This window comes from Sorex araneus, chromosome X (genome assembly GCF_027595985.1).
Source record: "Sorex araneus isolate mSorAra2 chromosome X, mSorAra2.pri, whole genome shotgun sequence".
NCBI classification, from domain to species: domain Eukaryota; kingdom Metazoa; phylum Chordata; class Mammalia; order Eulipotyphla; family Soricidae; genus Sorex; species Sorex araneus.
In genome coordinates this window covers 88,698,120-88,723,145 of record NC_073313.1, presented here as the reverse complement: position 1 = coordinate 88,723,145, position 25,026 = coordinate 88,698,120, and positions in this window count along the sequence as shown.

Sequence of the window (25,026 nt, the reverse complement as noted above, 5' to 3'; positions counted from 1 at the left end):
CCTTTATTGTGTTTACACAGTTTTTCATGAACATTGCTTTGTGAGATTCAGCTGCAGTCCAACCTTTCCACAGTCGAGGTTGAAGTTGGCCAGCATTTGTGCCACTTGGCTAATGTTTGTTGTTATCAGAATGAAGGCATCAGTGAAGTGGAGGTGGTGTAGTTGCCGACCGAATATCTTCACTCCCATTTCTTCCCATTCCAGTCGTCTCATGATGTTCTCGAGGGTGGCACTGAAGAGTTTCGGTGAAATGGTATCACCATGCCGAACCCCTCTTTTTACATCAATGATCACTTCCTTGTAGAATGGTGAGATTCTGGTGGTAAATTTGTAATATAGCTCACAGAGAATCTTGATGTACTGAGTTTGAACACCCTGTTTGGCTAGGGCTTCGATGACTGCTTCAGTCTCAACAGAATCAAAGGCCTTCTTTAAATCAATGAACGTTAGACAGGGTGGCATCTTGAACTCTCGAGAAATTTCGATGTCCTTGGATGTGCTGAATCTTTTTCCGACCCAGCTTGCTTGCATGGTTGTCATTCGACTAGTATTCTGCCTATTCTATTCAGGATGAGTCGAGTGAACAACTTGTAGACAATGGACAATAGGCATATTGGGCTATAGTTGCCAATGTCGTGGATGTTTCCCTTGTACAACAGAATGGAATTGCTGGTTTTCCCTTGTGATGGTCCCTTGCATTGGGACAGGTAGCCTGTAAAGAGCTGAGCCAGTGAGCTGAGCCTTTTTCTTCGAGATAGGAGGAAGAAATATGAATTGGAGCAAGGAAAGACTCTTCAATATGTGGTGCTTGGAAAACTGGGTAGCTACATGTAAAAAAATGAACACAGACCTCTATCTAACACCATCCACAAGTTTCATACCAAAATTGTTTAAATACCTCAACATCTGGCCTGATGTCATAAAGTATATGGAGGAAAATGTAGGCAGAATTCTCCATGCCATTTAAGCTAAAAGCATCTTCAAAGATGAAATACCACTGACCAAGAAAATCGAAGTAAATATAAACAAATGGAACTAAATTAAGCTAAGAAACATTGCACTTCATAAAAACAGTGACTAAGATACAGAGTCAGTCTACAGAATGGGAAAAAGTATTTATCCAACACCCATATAAAAAGGGGTTAATATCAAATATATATATATATGTGTATATATATATATGGCACTGGTAAAATTTTACAAGAAAAAAATCATCCAACCCCATCAAAAAATGGGGAGAAAAATGAACAGAAACTTCCTCAAAGGGGAAATTGAAATGGCCAAAAGGCATATGAAAAAACTGTTCTATATTACTAATGATCAGGGAGATTCATATCAAGACAACAATGAAATATCAATCATCTCATGCCACAGAGAATAACACACATCCAGAAGAATAAGAGCAACAAGTGGTGGCACGGATTCAGGGAGAAAGGGACTCTCCTTCATTGTTGGTGGGAATGCCAACTGGTTCAGAACTTTTGGAAAACAATATGTACATTCTTCAAAAAATAGAAATTGAGCTCCCACTTGACCCAGCAATACCATTTCTGGGAATACACGCTGGGGATCTAACAACACACAGCAGAAACACCGCCCTCACTCCTATGTTCACAAATGCCAGAATCTGGAAACAACCCGAGTGCCTGAGGATACAGATTTTTGAGTGCTATTCCTCATCCCCCAACACACACACACACACACACACACACATACACGCACGCACGCATGCACACACGCACGCACACATGCACACACACACATGCACATGCACACATACATATGCACACACACATGCACACACACTAGTTTTAGAGCTAGTTTCAAATTTCTATTTTTTTTAACTAAAAGTTTATTGAGATAACATTGGTTTAAAACATTACATGTCTCAGGTGTACTACATACACAATTATGTGAGATCCATATTCACTACATCATGATTAACATTGAAGTTTATTTCATATCCATTATCACAGAATTGCCCCCTTTACTCAATTTATAAGCGCTTAGCCTTCCTTCCATATTACTAACTACCAATTTGTTCCCCACATCTAAGTCATTTTTCTTGTGTTATGTGTGTGCTATATTTCTTTATATTTCTCATATGAGTGAAAGCATATGGCTATAAATTCAAAAATTATAAATAATCTGACTTAGTTCAGGTTATTTTATTTCTAAATATTCCTTATCTGGATAGTTCATTAGAATGGTATTGGACTTAATATATATAGACTAGAATGTGGAAGATCAATGTGCTCCTAACAAATGATAGGACATTTTATATCTTAATTTGACTGTTTTTAAAATAATTACGTTCTAGAAGGTTTTCAAGATTTCTTTCAACTTAATAATTCTATTCTTTTAAATTTTCTAACTCATCCATGATACTTATTCACTAGGATTCCCAACTTATTCTTCACTTCCTAAATTAAAAATAAAAGTAGATGTTTTCATATAATTTTTATACAATATCTATTAATTCTTGTTACCAAGACGTTACTGATGCGCGCTTGAGAAAATTGATGAGCAACAGGATGACAGTGACAGTGACAGATCTATTAATTCATTACTAAAGATATTATAATTTATTGATAAGGAAATTGAAGCACAAATGATATGTCTGCGGTCACATAACTAGAATAGGGTACAGCTAGAATTCAAGTTCAAGTAGTCATATTTTCTAGTCCATATGTTTTAATTCTATGATATAGTTTTTATTATTATTTGCAGTGCAGCAGAAATAGAGGCACACATAAGAATAGAAACTTCTATTGCCTGCTATTTTAGAAAAATATTTTCAATTAAGGGAAGCCTCCCCTTTTGAATAAAAAGCTCAACTTTTCATTGCAGAGGGCAGGAGATATAGTATAGTAGATTAGGTGTCCCCCTTGCATGCGGCCAACCCAGGTTTAATACTCAGCATCCCATACAGTTCTGCAACCTCTGCTAGGAGTGATTTTTGAATTCAGAGCCAGGAATAAGCCCTGAACATTGCTGGATGAGGTCCCCAAAGCAAAACAAGCAAACACCATCCCCCAAAGCCTTTTTATTTGCCATGGACTTCAGTGGGTTATTTATTTGTAATGTGCTTTACAATGTACAATTTCATGTGTTATCAATACAAACATCAGTGCAAGGCTAATGGCATATTGAATAAATAATGTCCTTCGGAAACATCCAAATTATTCTAGTGTGTATTTAGAGAAAGGAATGAAATATAACTGGCCATCCAGGAAGAAGCATACTATTTCATGTAACAGGATTCCCTTTATAACCTGTAAGAAATATCTAAGGACTTTTCAAAGTTATCAACTCTTGGGGCCTAAGCGATAGTACAGCAGGTAAGGCACTTGTCTTGTACATGGCCTTCCCGGGGTTCTATCCTATATATGGTCTCCTGAGCACCACCAGCAGTGATACTTGAAAACATATCCAGGAGTAATTGCTGAGGACAGCTTAGTGTGCCTGTACATGTCCCCCCACAAACAAAATAAAACAAATTTTCAACTCCGTGCACACCATAGTGAGGTAGATATGAGCTACTTTTCCCTTCTTATGACTGAGAAGTGCTCTAAAGTTTGCTGAGTAGCCTATGGCTAATAAATTATCTGCATAAAGAAAAGAGGAAGGTAAGGATCACATGATTTAGCATCATGCATGAACTCCTCCCAGTAAACTTAACATGAATTAGTATTGATTGTGGGCTATTAAAAAAGCTAAAGCAATGTAGCCTACTATATTATATTTTTTAAAGGAAATCCTGAGTCAGTCCATTTTAAACTCCAGTTAGACTGTACTTGTAGTATTTTATTCCGTCAAGAGGCTGTGAATGTTTTCAGGAGAGGGAAATTAGGATAGACACCCTTGAGATTCAGGCAGAAAATCATAACAGCTACCACTTAGTAAGCACTTACCACGTCCTGAGCTTAATATTTTACATCTTTATCTTATTTAGTCCTTACAGCAGCCTTTAGAGTAAGGCTACTCTGAGACTTAGAGATTTCAAATAAAATTTTCAAGTTCAAACAACTAATAAGATGTGGTTCCAGTATTTAATATCTGGATGATTCCAGTATACCTAGTTGAATATTTACAATAATAAAAGTATTGGGATGGAACAACAGTATAGCTGGTAAGGCATTTTCCATGTATACAGCTCACGTGGATTCAATTGAATCACATATGGTTGGTTCCCTGAAAAATACCAGGAGGTCAGGGGTGCTCCCTCAGCACAGAACCAGGAGCAAGCCCTGATAAAATTAGGGTGCATCCCACTCCCTAAAACAGGAATAAAAGATGTATTATGTTCCAACTTTACACAATTTGTCTTATTAAATCTTCACAACTGTTCTTTGCAGTATTATTAGAATGCCTATTTTAACCATTAGAAAATAGGAACTCAGGGTAGCTATGAACATAACCAAGGACAAAAATTTAGCCAGTGAAAAAACAAAACAAAAATACAACTTAAAGAGTAGATGAGACAGTGGTGACATTTAGTCAGGAAAATAAATTTGGATTAACACTTAAAGATGGAGGTTCGAAAATATTAAATTTTAAAACTGTTTATATGTTCAAATTTAAAAGTTTGCATCACCACATGTGTAAACATCTATTCATTTAATAAAAATCTATATGCATGGGAAATAATGAAGTAAAGAGGAAAAATCATACCTGTTCATAAAGAACTTGCATTGCAATTGTGTTTTATCTTCCTTCATATGCTGCCATCCTACATTCAATTAAAAATTCACCTTCCCAAAGGACAGTTCAGTTCTAGATTCACTAGTCCTCCATAATCTCTTACCCAACCACCTCCATACACACAAAACACATGATGATACCATTCATTATTCCTCTTGTATTCTTTAATTCTGCCATTACTTCTGTTGGTAATGAGTTATTTCTTCTCATGCATCCACTCATTTATTAATTGATTGCTTATTTTGAAATGTCAACAGTTTACTTTGAAGATTATTTTTAAAACGCTATAGCAATCTTAGAGAAAATTTCACAGGATGCACTAATTAAATAAGTATGGTGATTAAATCCAAAAAAGGAAAATATGTTTTCTTCTACAACCCAGAAATAAGTCTGTCATATTGAAAGTTTGTACTTTCAAAACATGGGGAGGTGGAATTGTGGGAATTAGACTACTTCTTTAATCATGCAATTAAGTCATAGAAAATAAAATGTCATGTTCTTCACAAGTCAATGTCAACTTTAAAATGTGCCTTTTTAAGGATATACCAGAAACTCGATGGGATTTCGTGGACAGTTCTTTGCAACTATAGCAATTCTGTCAAAGTATAACAAAATGTCTTACCCAGATAGGCATGAATTGGCAGTGACTGGAGATACACTTGCTGTTTTGATGAATTTTCTGCAATAATCTCATTTCTATTGTCTTTTCAATATTGTCGGTGGGACCATACTCACAGTGAGGATTTTCTAAAACCTGAATCTCTTCCTCCAGCTTCTGCTCTTGATTCACAGTGGACACTGCAAGTCATAGATCTTGGATTTCTTTGATTGTTTATTAACTACCTATTTTATAACAAATGGAGTGCTAGGGACTAAATATGAGATGAGGGACAAGCATGACTTTAGTATTATTCCATCTTTCAAATATTTTTAATTTTTTAGAAATTTATTTTAATGTTGACAAAAGCCACAACTGTTGGTACAATTCTAGAGTTAAAAATTATGAGATAACAAAGCTCTAATGTTAAAATTAATAATTAAAAAATCATTTTATGTGAAAATTTCATATCTTTTCACAAGGTTATTAAGTCCTTGTACAACTAAGAAGTTACTGAACTGTTGCTAGATGAACTATGTTATTGTTTTTGTTTGCTGAGTTTAGCCAGTTTCTATGTTACTTTCTTATCTAATTTGGTGATGCTTCTACTGGAATTTCAGTACTGAGGAATTAGAAGGTGTTAAGCAGCTGCATATACAACCAGGTGGTCCAGATACTTCAGGATCTATGGTCTCGGCCAATGAGTTAACTTAATAGCATATACGGAAGTTGGACATGGCTACCTAGACAGGATTGAAGAGAGACTGCCCACCCTGACTTCAGAAAGACACCGGAGTTCTCAGGCTGGGCACTGGGGTATCTGGAAATTCTTGCAGTTTGGCATTTCTGCAAATAATATTAGTGAAGTGGTAGGTGTGAGCACTTGTCAGGAGTGGTCAGTAGGTGAGATTTAGGCAAGGCAGGTTCTCAGCCTGCCCACCTCCCATGGGTGCCCCAGAGTTTTCAGGCACAAAATGTAATATTCCCATGAATTTTACAAGGTATGATATTCCCATGAATTTTAGCTGCTTGTTTTGCATCTCCTCAGAGATTTAGTTGGGAACTGGTAGAACAGGACCAGTGGGTGAGTGAATGTAGTGGCAGCTGTCAAAGGTGGGCCTGTGTACCTAATTGCTTTATACCTTGCATCAAATTTTATTTAGGCACCATCATTTTCAATAATGCAAATGGCTACGTTTCAGGCTTATAATGTTCTAAACCACATTCACCATGAGTGTCAGTATCCCTCACCAATGTCTCTACGTCACCCATTACAACCTCTAACACACTCCCTAGCCAACTCAACTCTGTAGGTCAACTCCCAAGGTCTATAACCATTTGTAATATTCTTTAATTTTTTATATTATACATATAAGAGAGCTCATTATGTATTTGTGCAGAGCCTCTGACTGACTTCATTCAGTATGATATTCTAGTTCCATCCACACAGCAACAAACAGCATGATTTCATCTTTTCTTATAGCTTTGAAGTATTCAATTATGCATATATACCACAGTTTTTTGATCCATTCATCTGTTCTTGGGCACTAGTCTGATCTTGATTATTGTGGAAAGCACTGCAATGAACATAGTGGTACAAATATCATTTCAAATAAATGTACTGTGGCTATTGAGGTAGATGCCATTAAAGAGAAATTCCTGGTCCATACAGAAAGCCAATTTTCAGATTTTTAGGGAAGTCTTCTTATTCTGTTCCATAGAAGATGAAACAGATTATGCTCCCCCAAAAAGTAAATGATGATTACTTTTTCCGCATATCATTGCCAGCACTGGTTGTTTCTACTTTTTTTTTAAATGTGTGTCCATCTCACTTGTGTGAGGTAATATCTTGTTGTCACTTTGTATTTCCTCGATAGTAAGTGATGAAAACCACTTTGTTATATACCTACTGACTACTACCATTTGAAGGAGTATGTTTTTAGCATCTCTCTCCATTTTTTGATGGTACTGATTTTTTGTTAAGTCTTTCTGAGTTTTGCTTACTAGCCCTTTGATGTGTGATGAGCAAATATTTTCTCCAAATCATGTTGGTGTCTATTTATTCTAGCCATCATTTCTTTTTTGTAAATTTTATTTTAAACCAGTGAGATTTAGACTTTTCAGGTACTGTAAATTATAGGGTTTCATGACTATAATTTTCCGACCCATGGCCCCCACCAGTGCTTCACACACACACACACACACACACACACACACACACACACGTTGTTTCTTGTTCCCCTTTCACACTCCCCCCACATAGATACTTTCCTCATCCTACCATATCTAACTGTAATGGTAAGCTCAGTTGGGTAGAACACTTCTCCTTCTTAGTTGATGTTACTTTTGGCCATTTGTTGTTCCCCTACTCTGATTCTCATATTCCACATATGAAAGAGACCACACTGTATATATATATATATATATATATATATATATATATATATATATATATATATATATCTCCTTCTGCCTCACTTCACTAAGCATGGTACTTTCCAGATACATCCATATAGTGGCAAATGGCACCATATTTATCTTTCAGTATAGTCAAATATGTATCCCATTGTCCATATGTACCATGGTGTATTTATCCAGTCATCTGTTCTCAGACACTGGGGTTGTTTCCAGATTTGGACTATTGCAAATAGTGCTGAAATTAACATAAGAATGCAAAAGTCTCCTGACAAGAGTCTTTGGTCCCCGGGGATATATACTCAGATGTGAAACTGTTGGACCAAATGGAAGATGATTTTTAATGTTTGGGGAATTTCTACAATTTTTCCCATCAATAGATGAGGGTACATTTTCCCTGACATCCATGCCAAACCTAGTTGTTGTCATACTTTGGGATTCATGACAGTCTCACTGATGTGAATTAATATATCGTATTTATTTGCATTTTCCTGGTGCAAAATATTCTTTTCTGTGCAAAGATGAAAAGCATTATTTCATATATCTTTTGACTCCGTCTAGCCTCAATTGTCTCACAGTTCAGAAGATTTTTAATTTGATGTATTCCCACCTGTTTATTTTTGTTTCTGTTTTCTTGGCCAATGGCATCGAAATATTAATGTTGCTTCTGGATTCAATATAATATAGACTTCTACCTGTATTTATTGATTTGTCTTATGGATTTCCCCTAATTTTGAGGAATTCAAAATATTTTATTTAACTTTTGTGTATTATATGAAATAAGAATGGATATAGAATTCATTATTTTTGCTATTTTTTAAATGTGGCTAGCTAGTTTTCCCAATACTGTTTCTTGAAGAGACTTTTCTTGCTCCATCCACTTCATGTGCAAAGATCCTTTGCTAAAAATTCGTTGTCTATATACCACACGTCTGTCTTGAAATTCTCAGATCTTTTAAATTGGTTTGAGGTTGTATTATGCCAGAAAGTTCTAATTACTATCATTTTAAAATATATTTTTAAGTTGGGAAATTACATGTCTCCCTTTTTTCCCCCAGGATTGCTTTGGCAATTCAGAGACTTATAATACTCTATAACAATTTCAACAGTACTTAACCCAAGCATTTTTAATTGACATGAGAATTTTAATAATGAAGCTATTAAATTTGTATAATACTTTGCGCAAAATGGTCATTTTGACCACATTAATCTTTCTAATCCATAACCCGGGAATGTAATTCAATTTCCTTGAGGCTACTGCTATTTTTTAATGGTGGTTTATATTTTCCTTTGTATGAGTCTTTCATCTCTTTGTTGCATTGACTCTCAGGTACTTGTTTAGTTCTGACACATTTGTGAAAGGGATTTTTTTTTATTACTCTACATCACTCTTTGCATATAGAAATGTCATGGTTTTGTTTTTTCTTTTGTTTTTAATAATGTACGAGTACTGCTCACATGGTAGTCCTTCATCTAGTGTTCTGCCTATTCTATTCAGGATGAAATGAGTGAACAGCTTGTAGACAATAGACAGCAGGCAGATTGGGTGATAGTTGCCATTGTCGTGGATGTCTCCCTTCTTGTACAACAGAATGGTCCTGCTAGTTTTCCACTGGGACGGAACTTTGCATTCAGACAGGTAGCATGTGAAGTGCCAAGCCAATCTATTGATGAGTACTAGAGGCATATTTTTCAGGTGTTCGGGTCTGACCTTGTCTGGACATGGTGCTGTACTCGTCTTTACCGAAAAAATGGCATGTCGGATTTCAGAAGGGAGGACATTGGGAACGACATATCCATCCTGTGGAATTTGGTATGTGGGCAAGTGGACATGGCTGTCAAAATGATCTGATTAGAAGTCGTGAATAATCTTATCCATTGCCTTTCTGGAAGATGTGATAGATCCATCAGGACATCGGAGGGCAATCATCTTGGTCTTGTAGTTGGCGAAGGACAGGCGAACGTAGTTTCCCAAGCTGGGTTCTGAAATAGATTCAACACGATCAACCATATCCACAGTGACCAAACTCATTGAAGTTTTGCGAGAGTTCAAGATGCCGCTCTGTCTAATGTTCATCGATTTAAAGGCCTTCGATTCTGTTGAGACTGAAGCAGTCATCGAAGCCTTAGCCAAACAGGACATTTAAACTCAGTACATCAAGATCCTCCACAAGCTGTATTACAGATTCACCACTTGGATGTCACCATTCTACAAGGAAGTGATCATTGACGTAAAGAGAGGGTTTCGGCAGGGCAATATCATTTCACAGAAACTCTTCAGTGCCATCCTCAAGAATGTCATGAGACGACTGGAATGGGAAGCAATGGGTGTGAAGATAGATGGTCAGCAACTACACCACCTCCGCTTCACTGATGACATCGTTCTCATAATGCCAAACATTAGCCAAGCGGCACAAATGCTGGCTGACTGCAACTGCAAGTGTGGAAAGGTCGGACTGCAGCTGTACCTCAACAAGAGGATGCTCATGAAAAATGAACTAGTCCCTGATGCTCCATTTTCTCTCAATGGAACGAACATCTCCGAATTCAGCAGCTATGTGTACCTGGGTCGAGAACTCAACATGAGGAACAACTTGGCTCCAGAACTGCGCAGGAGAAAGACGCTTTCAAGAGCATCGAAGAAGTGGTTAAGAGGATGAAGCACCTCCAACTCCGGGCACATCTTTTCAATTCCACCATTATTCATGTGCTAATTTACGCCTCAGAGACCTGGGCAAACAGGATGAAAACACTATAAGGGTATACCAAAGAGTAATCGAAAGAGCTATGCTAGGAGTATCACGTCTCACTCAGATGAGAGAAGGAATCCGGAGCTCCGACCTCCGTTGACGATCAAGAATCAGGGACGCTGTCTCCTTTGCCAAGACATCAAACATCAGATGGGCCGGACATGTAATGCGATTCAGTGATGACTGCTGGACTAGAGCTTTTACCGACTGGATTCCACGGGACATCAAAAAACCGCATGGCCACCCACCAACGAGATGGTCAGACTTCTTGTTAAAACCCTGAGGGGCTGGAGCGATAGCACAGCGGGTAGGGCGCTTGCCTTGCAAGCGGCTGACCAGGGTTCAATTCCCAGCATCGCATACGGTACCCTGAGCACCGCCAGGAGTAAGTCCTGAGTGCAAAGCCAGGAGTAATCCTTGTGCATCGCCAGGTGTGACCCAAAAAAAAAAACCCAAAAACCCTGAATGAATGGCTTAAGGCTCTTCCTGTTCCTGGAGTGAGCAGATATCATTGGGCTACAGTAGCACTGACAGGGATAAATGGAGACGTTACTGGTGCCCGCTCGAGCAAATTGAAGATCAACGGGAAGACAAGTGATACAAGTGATACGAGTACTGCTATTTGTTCAGCCATTGATTAAGCTGATTAAATTGGGCATGAACCCTGAATTACTTATTTTTTTCTAATTGTATCACCATGAGATAGAGTTACAAAGCTTTCATGTTTGAGATTCAGCCATATGATGATGAAAACCCCATCCCTCCACCAGTGCAAATTTTCCACCATCCACATCCCAGTGCTCACCCTGCCTCTATGGCAGACAGTTTCCCCAATATTCTCTCTCTAATTTTGGGTATTATGTTTTGCTCGAAATTTCCACCTCCATTCAAGCTTACCTGCCAGGGGCAGACGCTGGATAATTAATTTTGCATTGCTCATTTTGAATATCATGAGAGCTCGCACAGCCGATTTGTAAAGGTAAATTTCTAGATTGTAAATGGTTGGGTTTCAGAGACATCTCTGTATGGCACAAATTCATTTTGGGATTCCTTTGAGAGTCTCTGAGCCAGGGCTGTTGGTGAGCTAAGATGGCACCTGGAGGAAAATTATGGGCATGACAGCCAGTCTACTGTGCAGGTAGGGGACCCGGGGAGGGGCAGCCCAGGTCCTCTACCACGATGTAGCCTGGAGATTTAGTCCTGGAACCCGCATGAGGGGACAGGGTAGCATGCTTGTGGAAGCTCTTAGTCACCGGGATTCCATCTGGAGTAGGCGGGGATAGTGCACCTGCTCCATCTAGGAAGCCTGGTAAAATTAGCTTGGTATAGGGCCTGGAGAGATCTCTGGTGCTGTGGTTTGGTTTTCTTTGTATTGATTTTATAGCTGATCACATTATTATGCAGGTTTATTTTTTCTAGGAGAGTTTTATTGGGGTTTTTAGATTTTCCAACTATAAAAACTTGCCATCTTTGAATAGTGATAGCGTACATATTTTATTTTCCAATTTCAATCCCTTTAATAACAATTTTTTCCTTAAGTACTAAGTCAAAGACACCCCAAACTATATTGATTAATAATGGTTCGAGTGGATGACTTGTCTTGTTCCTGATCTTAGAATAAAGATATTTGCTTCTTAACAATGAGTATAATGTTAACTGGATTTTGGTAAAAAGAGTTGACTATCTTGAGGAAAGTTACTTCTATCCCCATTTTTAAAAACTTTAAATCATAAATATGTGTCTATATTTTATAATGCTTTTTCTGTCTCCATTGATATGATCATATAATTTTTAATCATTCTTTGTATTACTATGGTGTATCACATTGATTGACTTGCATAGATTGAACCATCCTTACATCTCTGGAATAAATCCAATTTGATAATTAAGTATTGTCCTTTTAATATATTGTTGGACTCATATCACTGAGACTTTGTGTGTGTATCTTATCACATATTCATCAAAGTTATTGGTCTGCAATTTAATAACAAAAATTAAATCACTAAAAAAGTGATGTCTCTGTCTTCTTTTGATATCAGGATAATGTTATCTTCACAGAAACTTTCATCCCGATGCTCATCGATTTGTTTGAGCGGGCACCAGTAACGTCTCTCATTGAGAGACTTATTGTTAATGTTTTTGGCATATCCAATATGCACGGGTAGCTTGCCAGGCTCTGCCGCCTGGGCTCGATATTCTCGGTAGCTTGCCAGGCTCTCCAAGAGGGGCGGAGGAATCGAACTCAGGTCGGCTGCATGAAAGGCGAACACCCAACCACTGTGCTATCGCTCCAACCCTCACAGAAACTATTTGGAAAGATTTCTGTCTCTGCAAATTTCCACAAATGCCTGAGAAGCATGAAAACCAGAACTTTATTGAAGTCTTTTAAGAAATCACTAGACCTGAAGACCAAGGGAACAGAGTTGAATATCCTGTCACAGACTCCCAAATATAAGGCCACTTAATCTTTGACAAAGGAGAAAGAAATGTGAAATGGAGCAAGGAAGGCCTCTTCAACAAGTGGTGCTGGGAAAACTGGGTAGTGACCTGCAAAAAAATGAACTCTGACTTCTAATGCCAGGCACAAAAGTCAGATCAAAGTGGATTAAAGACCTCAGTATAAGACATGAATCTATAAGGTATATAGAAGAAAATGTAGGCAGAACTCTTCATAACATTTAAGCTAAGAGCATCTTTAAGGATGAAACAGCACTGACCATGCAAGTGGAAGCAAACATAAACAAATGGGACTGCATCAAACTAAGCTTCTGCACTTCAAAAGAAACAGTGACCAAAATACAGAAAGAGCCTACAAAGTGGGAAAGAATATTTACTCAATACCCATCTGATAAGGGAATAATATCCAGGATATACAAGACACTAGTAGAATTGTATAAGAAAAAAACCTCCAACCCCATCAAAAAATGGGAAAAAGAAATGAACAGAAGTTTTCTCAATAAAGAAATACAAATGGCCAAAAGGCACGTGAAAAAATGCTCCACAATGCTAGTCATCAGGGAGATGTGAATCAAAACAACGATGAGATATTATCTCACACCAAAGAGACTGGCACACATTCAAAAGAACAAAAGCAACCCGTGCTGGAGTGGATATGGGGAAAAAAGGACACTTTCACTGTTGGTGGGAATGTCTACTGGTTCAGCCTTTCTGGAAAACAATATGGACAGCCCTTCAAAAACTAGAAATTGAGCTTCCATATGACCCCGCAATACCACTTCTGGGAATATATCCCAAGGATGCAAAAAAGCACAGTAGAAATGACATCTGTACCTATATATTCATTGCAGCACTGTTCACAATAGCCAAAACCTGGAAACAACCCGAGTGCCCTAAAACAGCTGACTAGTTAAAGAAACTGTGGTAAATCTACACAATGGAATATTATGCAGCTGTTAGGATAAATGAAGTCATGGAATTTCCTTATAAATGGATAAACATGGAGAGTATTATGCTAAGTGAGATGAGTCAGAAAGAGAGGGACACACATAGAAGAACTACACTCATTTGTGTAGTATAGAATATCACATGAGGCTTACACCCAAAAACAAGGGCCAGGAGGAGTGCTCCATAGCTGAAAGACGGCTTCATGAGCAGAGGAGACAAGGCAGATGGAATAGAGAAGGGATCACTAAGAAAATGATGGCTGGAGGAATCAGTCTGGATGGGAGATGCATGCTCAAAGTTGATAATGGACCAAACACGATGACCTCTCAGTGTCTGTGTTTCAAGCCATAATGCCCAAAAGTGGAGAGAGACTATGGGAAATATTGTCTGCCATGGAGGCAGGGGAAGGTTGGGAAAGGGGGAGTATACCGGCGATACCTGTGGTGCGTTATGTGCACTGGTGGAGGGATGGGTGTTTGATCATTGTGTGTTTATAACCCACACATGAAAGTTTGTAACTATCTCACCCTCACAGTTGAAAAAAAAGAACTCACTAGAAAACCTATGTGAGTACTTTATTTCATTTTTTAGGAAACTTTAATTACTGTTCTGATTTCCATGTTAGTAATCAGTTTATTTGGGTACTCTATTTCCTCCTGAATCAGTCTTGAAAGGTTATTGGATTCTAGAAATAAATTGATTTCTTCTAGGTTCTCCAATTTTGTCACATAAAGTTACTCATAGTATTATCAGATAATCTTTTCATAATATTTAGAATTCCTATAATATCTGTTGTAACCTCTCTGTTTTGATTTCTTGTACAACTTACTACAATGTTCACTCTATTTTACTTTGTGCATCTAGTCAAAGATTTAATTTTATTATCTTTATAAGCCAGCACTTGGTTTCATTGATTGCATTGTCTGCTTTGGTATCCACTTCATTGATTTTCACTTTAAGTTTTATTATTTCCCTTGATTCCATACTTTGGACAAATTTTGGGATTTTTTTCCAGTCACTTAATACGTATAGTTTATTTATTTGACGTTTTGTATTCCTGATGAATGCCTGAATTGCTATGAAATTTTCATAACATTTGCTGTGTTCCATATATTCTGATAATATGTCCTCATTCTCATTTCTTTCAAAAAATATTTCATTTCTTCTTTAATAAATATAATCTTTACTCACTAATTATCCAGTAGTACGTTGTTACTTTCACAGTACTTACTTTTTTCCAACATTCTTTTTTTTCTTTTCCTGGAGTATTGTTTTTGAAGATTGTATTTGCCATTCATTTGTAATAAGCAATATATAAAAATAAATTATTTTGTGTGTAGTAGGGACAGACTTGTGATTTGGTTGGGAAAATGGAGACAATGGTAAAAGATAGTCTCACTGGTAGTGGAATTGGTGTTGGGATATTGAGTGCCTGTATCAAATGCATCATGAACAACTTTGTAAACTATGGCGTTTAAGCAAAGGGGGGGCACACCTCATCTTGATTCAGCCATCACCCTTTTATCTACCAGCTTATTGTCTGAACCCCACATTCCCCTGCACCTTCTATTTCTCTACTCCATTGCCCTGAGATCAATGTCATTATTCAGACTAGATACCACAAAACACTGTGTTCTTGCTTCTTACTTTATGAACTCTGGGTGGACATAATGTCTGAACTGTTTACCAGTTGTTCTCAGCACTCAGGCTTTGCTCTTCATAAGAACTCAGGGGAAGAATGGATTCATAAACGAATGTTATTTTATGGATTCATAAATGAATTCATAAAATGAACCCATTGTGAGAAGAGTAAGAACACTTTGACTTTTTTTTTCTTTTTTTCAAATTTTTAGTCTATGAGGAAATATGAGCAATGGACTTTGAGATAAGCCAGATTTACATTGCTTCTAAGTTACTGAAGAAGAATCTTAGTGAATGTCCAGGAAAGTCTGATGATTTTCCAGCGTGCATCTCTTAGATGAGAGTAGAGGATTACATGGTATTCAGGAAGTATGGTGTGTGGAATTACTTGCTAGTACATTTAAGGCTCATTAAATACCATTGACACCACTCAGAGGACACATTTTCATCTATTTGACTTCTCTTCAGGTCCTCCTGCTTGAGTTTGGTGGGTAATTTGCATCTAGGATACCGTGGTCTGGATGTTGATCTAACATCTGTGTGTTACTTTGTGTTTTGCTTCCCCTTTAAAACAAGATCATACTTCAGGCTAAAACAAGATCATACTTCAGGCTAAGACCTTTCATCAGATAAGTTCTGGATAGAGATTTTTTTTTAATTCTTGTTAGTGAATCACTGTGAGGTACAGTTACAAACTTATGAACTTTCGTGTTTGCATTTCAGTCATACATTTCCTTAATCATCAATGATCATTTACATTCCTCCACCAGTGCCCATTCTCCTCCATTAATGTTCCCAGTATCCCTCCCACCACCACTAACCCAACCCCCACCACCCCATCTTGCCTCTGTGGTAGGGCATTCCCTTTTGTTCTCTCTCCTGTTGGATGTTGTAGTTTGCAATAGAGGTATTGAGTGGCCATCGTGTGCTGAGGGAAAAGCTGAGATAGAGAAGGGAACACCTAGTAGAGAATGTTAGGAGGACCCGCTCCAACTTTCTATTAGCAATTAATTTATAGTTCCAAAAAAACTTAGTCAAATAATATACTTGAAATTATTTTTATAATCTTGATGCTTGTTTTGTGCTCTAACATGTGGAGAATGGTCATGTGCAACAGAGAACATTTTAGAGCTCTATACACATGAAGACCTCTATACACATCTATTAGGTGCAACTCTCCCATTTCTTCCAATAAGACTAGCATTTCCTTGTGATGTTTGCCTAGTTTATCTATCTAGTAGTGGGAGTAGAGATATTGAAATATTTATTATATTATGTTATCAACATCTTCATTCAGTTCTACTTGCAGTTGTTTTATAAGTTTTGTGTTTTGATACTTTGATGCATGTGTTATTGACTATAAAATTTTCTTAATGTTTGATACATTGATTATCAAATAACACGCACCCATGTCCTTTATAGCCCTTAAAACTTGAAGTTTATGTTATTTGATATTAGTATAGCTTTCCTGTCTATTATAAGGCAACTGTTAACCTGTAAGTTTGCTTTGTAGACTGTTCATTTTTTAAAAATTTTATTGAATCACTGTGAGATAATTACAAGCTTTCATTTTTGGATTACAATCACAGAATGAACAAACACCCATTCCTCCACCAATGCACATTCCCTACTACCAATATTCCTGGTATACCTCCCTTTCCCATCTTCCCCCTGCCTCTATGGCAGACAATATTCCCCATACTCTTTCTCTACTTTTGGGCATTATAGCTTGCAACACAGACATTGAGAGGTCATCATGTTTGTCCATTATCTACTTTCGGCACACATCTCCCATCCCGACCGATTCCTCCAGCCATCATTTTCTTAGCGATTCCCTTCTCTATTCCATCTGCCTTCTCCCCTCCGCTCATGAAGCAGGTTTCCAGCTATGGGGCAATCCTCATGGCCCTCGTATCTACTGTCTTTGGTTGTCAGCCTCATGTTATGTTATTCTATACTCCACAAATGAGTGCAGTCCTTCTATGTCTATCCCTCTCTTCCTGACTCATTTCACTTAGCATGATACTCTCCATGTCTATCCATACATAAGCAAATTTCATGATTTCATGTCTCCTAACAGCTGCATAGCATTCCATTGTGTAACCTTTTCTTTTGAACCCGTGTTTATCATAACCATTCAAATGTATTGCTTTCAACTACCAAAAACTTGTATTCAGTTTTCTAATCCCATCCAGCTATTCCATTAGTTTTGATTTGTTAATCCAGACCATTAAGAAGCAATATTATTTAGCTTAAGAAATTTATTGTCATCTTCTTGTAGAGATGGAGGGCTTGTGAACCTTGCCATTCCTGTTAAAGACCATTTAGTGCTTCTTGTGAAGTTGGTTGAATGGCTGTGAAATGCTTTAGCCATTGCTCATCTTTATAGCCTTGTGTCAATCATTTTAATTTGAATTAAAATTTTTCTAGTTAGAGCATTCTTGTTACAATATCCACTCATTTTCTTCTGGTCTGTAGTAGTACACTTGAGAATTCTGCCGTGGTTCTTAAGGGAGAGGTTTCATTAATCTTTGTTCTTTCTGGATTCTATCTTTATCTTTTGTCATTTCAATTGTTATGAATTTTGGCATTATATTTGTTTGGGACTGAACTTTTGGATCTAAATATGGAATTTAATCTTCAGATTGGAGAAGTTTTCAACCACTAGTTTTATCAACTAGTGGTTCTCATCCATCATCTTCTTCTGGAATGCCTATAATTTGGATAGTGTTTTTATTAAAATTGTTGCATTATTTTCTGACATTTTCTTCATTTGTATTTTTCAGTCTTCTTTTCTTTACTCCTGACAAAGCTTGGCAAGCAACCTGTGGCATATTCTGTACGCCGAAAACAGTAACAAGTCTCACAATGGAGACATTACTGGTGCCCACATGCACAATTCGATGAACTCGATGAAATCGATGAACTCAAGCAAATCGATGAACAATGGGATGACAGTGCTACAGTGCTTTATTAATGTGTCCTTCATACTAGTATCCTGTGCACAGATTTGCTCCTCAAATTCTATCACTCTGCTGCTGAGACCTTCCAATGAGTTTTTAGTTCACCTACCATGCTTTATATTTCAGCACTGATTAGAGTTTTCTCATATAAGTTTTCTCTACTTACTCTTACTTTTTTGGAGATCTGCTCTATCATTTCTTTCAGCTGATTGAACAACCTAATGATGATAACTTTGAAGTTGTCATAGAGAGGTTATAAAGTTTGTGGATTCTGTGGGATCCTTCCAGACTATTGCCTTCTCTCATCAATTTTGGTAGACTCTTTATTATGTATGTTGCACAGTGAGTGCTGGGTGGGGGAGTGAGTGCTAGTTCTTATTAGGCCCAGGTATCTAAGGATCAGGCTCACCAATTCCACTCGAAAGCTGTATGACTGTAGTTTTGTTGCATTTGGGAGATGGCAAGACTCTAAAACACAAATTAACTCTGATTTCCTGCATACAAAGTGTCTCACCTGGATTCTATTGCTTCAGATCTTGAGCTTTGGCAGCAGCCACACTAGTACCAACGTTCTTTTCTTGAATCAACTAACTCTGAAACAAGGTTGATTCTGCATCTTGCCCTGAGATACGCTTTGGGAAACAGAAATTTAGGTCACACCTTTAACTGGAATGCTGGAGGGTCTCTTCACTGATTGTGACTGTAGCTTCACACCATACTGCTATAATCTGTTTGGGAATCTACTAGGTTATAGATGAATTTGCAGCCCACAGTTTTTCAAGCAGTGCATATGATGTCAGCTGCCATTCCAAGAAGTGTCCTTGTTGCAATATGTTCAACTTCTTCTCCTCTTCCCCAACCTTATAGCCACAACATTTTGTTTGTTGTGCATATAGCAGTTCTTCATTCAGAAACACTCTGAGTGCTCTCTGCAAGCTGTTGCACTGCACTTCCTCTGTGATATCATTCAATGAGTCTGTTGTTTCTGTTTTATTGCATTTTGATCGAGTGCAATTCATTGGGTACCAAACACCTTACACTGGAGACCAACTCCTTAGACTGCCTACTCCTTGTGATCCTGACTTCTCAATTGTATTATATTTTTTCATCTTCTGTCATATCTTCTTCACTTTTTACCAAACTTATTATTTTAGTAAATTGGTACAGAATATTTGAGAGCCTCTTGGAACGCATATTCAAATCTATTGAGATAGAGAAACTCTCATCGAGTATAAGAACACCATGCCAAATTATCAGGCAGTTGGTCATCTCTATTTAACTAGGAGATATTCAGTAAAGGTAAATTTAGAACTTCCCACAATAATCTTATCTAGTATATCAACTTGTTTTTTTCTGAATTTAACTTAACATTGTTTCATTCTCATTTTGATTTGCTAATATTAATTCTGGAGCAATAGCACAGCGAATAGGGCATTTGCCTCGCACATAGCCAACCTGGGTTTGATTCCTCCGTCCCTCTCAGAGAGTCCGGTAAGCTACCGAGAGTATCTCCCCCGCATGGCAGAGCCTGGCAAGCTACCCGTGGCGTATTCGATATGCCAAAAACAATAACAACAAGTCTCACAATAGAGATGTTATTGGCGCCTGCTTGAGCAAATCAATGAGCAACGGGATGACAGTGACAGTGACAATACTAATTCTGCTCAACTCAGTTACAAAGAGAAAAACAATTACTTCTTTACAGCATCATTGCAAATATTTGAAGATATATTTATTTATTTTTCGTCCTCTTCTTAAGGCTAGGTATTCCTGTCACTTCACTTAAATGTTTTCTGAACTCTTTAATCTAAATAGTCTCTAGACATTTCAACTTTAACGTTATTTTCTCTACATAATTTATGTTGTTTTTTTTTCTGTTCACTTTAATATAATAGTACCAACAGCCATTGGTACTGTTATTTCCCTAACGAGTATGTTACTCTCTTCCTATGGCAAGAATACACATAAAATTTCTAATAATTGAAATGGATTAAGTGGCATAAGGACAGTAATGGAGAATCTTGGACACTTTGGTGGTAATGATGGTGTAGGAATTTTGTATACGTCAATCATAAACATAAACACTATTGTAACCATGTTATCTACTACAATAATAAGTTTTTTTTTCTGAAAAAATTAAAGCATGAAATAAATCTAAGAAACTCAACTTTATACCAATTACAAAAAAGGTTATTTTTCATTGGGAGAGAACATTGATTTATCCACAGGAACTACTCTCAGTTCTGTGCTTGGTGAGACTCTCCTAGACGACTATGCAAGGCCAGGGACTGGGATCATCAGCATGCAAGACAAATACCTTAACATCTCTACTATATCTCCAGCCCTATACTAGTAATAAAATTGATACTTTTGCTAAGTAATCTTTTGGGGTTGTGGGATAATAGTTATAAATTAAGAAAGCAAATAGTTTTCCGGTCTAAAGATGGAAGTCTTATATATCTTGTCATAGCTGCAGGACTAGTAGCCTAGTGGTCTTCTTACATGAAGGTCTAAGAAAACTTTTAAAGGAAATATATCTACTTAAGTGAAAAACTTAATAAGATACTAGGAACTTAATTGATAACAAAGAGTAATGGAATCTGAGGACAACATGTTTGCTTTCTTTTTTATTTAATTCAAAAAAATTTTAATATCGAAACTACTAACAAAAGTGTGGGTAGAACAAATGAGAAATGAAAGTAGTTACCAGATTGATATATAAAGACACTGAGAAACAAGGAATTATCATAAACTAAAGAGAATCTCATGTTTTAAAATAACTGAGCAAACAGAGAGAATTATAAAGAGGAATCCAATGTACAAAATAACTTGATCATTTTCTTATCCTTCCCTACATTAACATCCTAAGGTTATAATTGACTGAAATCAACAAAAAAGTCAGACACAAGAATAGAATTGGGCATATATCCATAATAAAGTTGTAGAAATAATTGGAAATTTGTCTACCCACATTTTATGAGAAATTTTTTTCTTTCTTTATTTTTTAATAAGTGAGTCAACATGAGGGTACAGTTACAAATTTACCCATCTTCTAGGACAAATTCTCATTCAGTAAGATGCACCACACAAGAGCAAAATTCCATTTATGGGTGTGTTTCTCCTTCCCTTAGTCCAACAAACATATATTAGTTATATATATATGTTATATGTAATATATTATGTATTCATAATATTAGTTATTTTGTATGGACATAGTAAGAGATATATTAAGCTTATAGGGTGGCTCTCCTGGGGACATCTCACTATAGAATCTCAGACTACAATGCTCAGGCCAGATTAGTCTTTCCTAACCCTAGCAGGGTCCTAATCTCATCATTACATGACAAATGATGATAGAATCGTTACATGATCATCACAGAATTTGTTCATGACCATGCTCTTAACTTGTAATTAAGTTTTGTGGTGCTTTGGCCTGACCCATTTTGATGCCAGGGTAGCTCACAGCTTGCCCTGGGTCTATCGAGTCCCTCATCAAGACCCTGCTTTTGAGATGCTAGGAACTAAGGGCAACTGAGGCTTAAGTCAAGAAACCAGATGTCTAGGAGTGAATATTATTCAGAGTCAATTAACTACCATGTTGCAAAATCATAATATTCACTGTCTTCCTGTGTCTGTACAAAAAGGACATTGCTTTAAAGTAAACTATGCAAAAGACATAAGGAGAGGAGAAAGGCAATATTTAACTTACAAGTTCAGTGTTTTTAGAAGGATCTGACCTTACAAATTAACAGAGTCTGATTAAGGGGGAAAGGTGATAGACTGTTTGGGGAAGAGAGCACAAAGAAATTACAGATAAGGACAGAAGAATGGGAGAGCCAGGCAAGCTACCGAGAGTATCCCACCCACACAGCAGAGCCTGGCAAGCTACCCATGACGTATTCAATATGCCAAAAGCAGTAACAAGAAATCTCACAATGGAGACATTACTGGTGCCTGTTCGAGGAAATTGATGAACAACGGGACAACAGTGCAACAGTGCTATATATATAAACAGTTCAATGATTTTTTTTACTGATTTATTTCATTTAGCATAGCCACCTCAAATCACATCCATATGTCAAGAAAGACACAGTTTTACCTTGTTAAATTGTTTAGAGCATTCCATTGAAGATGTTTATCAAAACTTCTCTTTCTAGTCATTTATTGATAGGCACTTAGCTTGAAACTATGGTTTTGCTATTGTAAATGCTACTATAATGAATTTAAGGGTGAATATCCCTTTGAATCAGTGTTTTCATACCCTTTATGTAAATGTTTAGGAGTTGTATTTTTGGGCTATATGGTATTTACATTCTTATTTTATAAAGGAATATTAATACTTTTTACCATAAAAAACACATCAACTTACATTTCCACCACAGTGTATGAAGGTTTACTTTTCAACATTCTCACCGAATTTTGCTGTTTCCTTTTTTCTTATTCATATCAGATGATGTTATACCATGGTTTTGATTTACAATTCCTTAATAATATATATTGAATACACCATGGGTAGCTTGCCAGGCTCTGCCGTGTGGGCAGGATACTCTCAGTAGTTTGCTGGGCTCTCTGAGAGGGACAGCAGAATCAAACCCAGGTTGGCCGCGTGCAAGGCAAAGACCCTACCCTCTGTGCTTCACAAGTCTCACAATGGAGATGTTACTGGTGTCCACTTGAGCAAATCAATGAACAACAGGAAGACAGTGCTAGTAATAAATAAAATTGAACATTTTTAATGTACCTGTGATACATCCTTATGCCTTCTCTGGAGGTGTGGCTATTGTGCAATTTTAAAATCAGGTTACTTGCTTTAACGTTGCTGGGTTGTGTGAGTTCTTTATACATTTTGCTTATTAATCCTTTGCAAGATGTATAATGTGAAATTACCTTTTCCCAATATCTACGTTTATTTTTTGTTTCTATGGTTGTTTCTTCTGTAGCACAAAAGGTTTTAAAATTTGATGTAGTCCAATTTGTTTATTTTTGGTTTTATTTCTCTTCCCGTTGGTGTGGTATCTACAAACATATTTCTGAGGTTTAAATCAAGAACATCCCATGAGAAAACATTAATTGTATTGTAGACAAAAAAATTACTTAAAACTAATTCAAAAATTATAATTCAAAAATAAAAATATAACTCCGATGCTTGCTTTTGTATGTTTCAGTTATTACATCTAAGTCTTTTATCTATTTTGATTTTACTTTTGTGTATGGTGTTAAATAGTGATCTAGTTTCACTTTTGTTCTATCTAGTTTTTCCAACACAATCTGTTGAAGACTCCATCCTTTCATTACTTTCATTACAAAGCCTTTGCTTTGTCACAAATTAAATAACCATACATATGTTGGTTTATTTATGTGCTGTCTTTCTATCTTAGCTTGAAATATGATTGTCATGATGTCTCTTTTTTTTCTTTCAGTCAGGATTGCTTTGATATTCATTGCTTCTTGTGTGCTGCCATATAAATTTTATAATCACTTGTTCTGTGCCCTTGAAAAATACCACTGTGGATGTTATAACTAATTGAATATTATTTTTTAAACCATAGACATCAGATATCTTTACCTTTCTTCATACAATATTATGTTATTTAACATGCATGACTCTAATCTCATCATTTTTTCCTTTCAGATGCAAGTATAAATAGAACTATTTGAAAAATTTCTTTTAATTCAAAATATTTATTTTCACATAATTCTGAAAAATTTTTAGGTAGATAAATTTACATCGTGCTAATTTATTTTACTAATTGTTTATTTTTGTTGGGGCTTAAGCTTTCTATTTATATTATCACATCATTTATATTATTATATCATTTCATATATGCTAGTTTGTACTTCTCTTATGACAGACACCCTTTGTTTAGTTGCTCTAATTATTACATCAAAAATTATTCTGAACCAGAATAGTAAGAGTAGACATCTTTGTCTTGTTTTTAATCTTTAGGTGGATATATTTCAGTGCCTTGCATTGAGTATTTTTGCTAGCTGTGTCTTTGGTGTATGTAATCTTTATTATATTGACATATATTCCTCCTTGGTTGTAATTTATTAGGATATTTTAAATAACAAATGGGTATCGAACATTATCAAATTTTAAAACAAATTGTTAGAATGATTATGTGATTTTACCCTTTGTAATGTTCATCAACATGGCAAATTGCATCAATGTATTTGCATATAATGATACATTCATATATCTCTAGAATTAATGCCATTGGTGATAGTCTGAAATTTTCATAAGGTACTGCCAGATGCAATTTTTTGAGGATTTTTGCACTTTAAAAATCACTCACAACAAACCAACAGCTAACATTTAACTATTTAATGGCTAACATTTGATTATTGTAGCTTGGTTCATTGGTTTATGTGTACACATATACCTCATCTCTACTCTATAGAGTTATCCAAATTCGCTGATTCTTGACTTTCATATCTCCATAAGCCTGTTCTTACTTTCTCCTTCCATTTCTCTCCTTCCCCTCAAGTATTTTAATTACTATAGTCTTAGGCCCGGGTTTGCCTGTCATTGATATCATCCATTCTCTTG